This window comes from Otolemur garnettii, unplaced genomic scaffold (assembly GCF_000181295.1).
Source record: "Otolemur garnettii isolate 467f Iridium unplaced genomic scaffold, OtoGar3 scaffold00179, whole genome shotgun sequence".
NCBI lineage: Eukaryota > Metazoa > Chordata > Mammalia > Primates > Galagidae > Otolemur > Otolemur garnettii.
Genome location: NW_003852574.1, coordinates 1,024,274 through 1,026,452, shown reverse-complemented (window position 1 = coordinate 1,026,452; position 2,179 = coordinate 1,024,274). Strand labels below are relative to the sequence as shown.

At 49.3% G+C, this 2,179-nt stretch overlaps 1 protein-coding gene across 1 annotated transcript in view; it reads left to right on the top strand.

The window, feature by feature from the left end:
- Positions 1-2,179, top strand: part of PRKAR2A (protein kinase cAMP-dependent type II regulatory subunit alpha) — a 104,182-nt gene that overhangs the window by 62,654 nt on the left and 39,349 nt on the right. The window lies entirely within an intron of this gene.

Sequence of the window (2,179 nt, the reverse complement as noted above, 5' to 3'; positions counted from 1 at the left end):
CTGTGAGCTGTAATGCCACGGCACTCTACCCAGGGGGATAGCTTGAGGCTCTGTCTCAAAAAAAAAAAAAAAAAGATCTCTTGGAGTATCGCATCTGTACCTTTAGAACCATCCTCTTCTCCTTCAGGAATTCCTATAAGATGAATATTTGATCTATTGGAGTGATCCCACAACTGTCTCAGGGACTGATCAGTTTTTGCTCTCCATTAGTCTGCCTCTTTGAACATTTGGCAACGTTCAAAACCTTTATCTTCGGATTCAGAGATCCTTTCTTCTGCCTGGTTGAGGGTTCTAACAGAACTCTCGAGCAGAGGCTTGCTAGGTATGAACCAAGACCTGAGGGCAAGGGCGTGGTCCCCTATCTCCAGTAGGCCGGTAAGGCTTACCTGGTGAGGACTGATACCTGCAGGCAGGGTGTGGTGGTGCCCTGACTCCAACAGAGCCTGGGAACAGAGGCTTGCCAGGCAGTGGACTGAGACTGGCAGGTAGGGGCATGTCCACTGACTTCAGCTGATCTGGCAAGCAGAGGCTAGCTAAGTGTGGACAGAGACCAGTGGTTGGGGGCATGGCCCCTGGCTCCAACTGGGCATATGAGTAGAGAAGGGGACAACAGTGTGGACTGAGTGTGGCAGGGATGGGGGTGGTATGGATCCCTGGCTCCAATCCTGCTGTTGGAGACCCTTGAATCCCTCTCTGTTGAGCAGGGTTTGTACCGCATGAGACCATTTAATTGGAACTCATGTTTGGGGCTGTCCACTCAGAGACATTCTGAGGTTGACCTTCCAAGTTCTGTAGCAGAAAAGGATAGAAGGGTGGGGTCTGGGTACCACAGCTGCCTGTATCTCTTCGCAGCTGAGATTTAAACCTAATACTGTGGCTTCTTAGGATAGGATAGAGGTTGGCTGATATCCAGATAGAGCTAGCTTGCCGCTATCTCACTAAGTAGGTCTTCAGAGTCTCCAACCAAAACTCTGAAAGGGGCCTTTGTAAGGTTGTAGTAGATAAGCCACAATTACAAAGCCTAGCGCTTTGGTAAGGGGCTATCTCTGCTACCTGGGAACCCTAATTTCAGTCTCACCCTACCAGTTCTAATAATCAAATGGTGAAAAATCAACATGGTGCAGACCCAACAGAAGAACTCTGGCAACATGAATAACCAGAGTACATCTACACCCCCCCCCCCAAGAAATGACAAAGGAGATACAACTGAAGATGCCATGCATAGACAAATGGCAGCAATTTCAGAAATCGAATTCAGAATATGGAGGGCAAATAAGATAAATAGAAAGGAAGAAAAGATGAAAATTGAATTCCAAAGATTGTCTCAAGAAATTAATGAATTCAAAGACAAAGTCATCAAAGATACGGACATGAGAAAGGAGATAGCAGAGCTCAAGGAAATGAAAAAGTTAGTTGAGTAGCTCCGAAATACAGTAGAATCCCTCAGTAATAGAGGGTAAGCCTCTGCCTGCATGCCCAATAGGGGCTGGAGACCAGCCCTGCCTGCCGAAAATGGGACAACCACTCTCCCGCTGTGGGTGCCATCAGTGCCAGGGGTTCTGCACCCCATCCCCCCAGACCCAGCCCAAACCAAGGGTCAACACCACCACTGGCCAGGCATAGTCATAACCAGGGGACTGCTCCTCCTCCTGCCAAGTTTCCCTTTGTTCCTGCAACCTCTTTCTTCCCCGTTAGTCACAGATTCCGTCCTGATGGTTGGTGGCACTATGCCCAGATCTCTCAGGAAAAGACCAAACACTATGCGCTCTGCAGGGGGCAGAACTTCAGACTGCCATGTGAGGGGGAGAAGGGTAGAAAGGGAGTTTAGACTTGTGGGGGGAAAATAACTGTTCAGTTTTATGCCTGGCGGTATGGTATCTAGGTTCGTATGTGGGACCTCCCTGGAGAAAGAGACCTGATGCTTAGTGGCTCCCTCCTGCAGGTAAAATGAGAGGTCTTTTGTTCTCTGCTAGCTGGCAGATAGCCTGCAGCAGGCCTCCTGCTTGGGGGAGGGGTCTCCCATCTAGTCCATAGGCTTTGTACCTGTAATTTGTTTTTGTTTTTTTGTTTTTGAGACGGAGCCTCAAGCTATCCTCCTGGGTAGAGTGCCATGGCATCACGCTCACAGCAACCTCCAACTCCTGGGCTCAAGCGAGTCTCCTGCCTCAGCCTCCCAAGT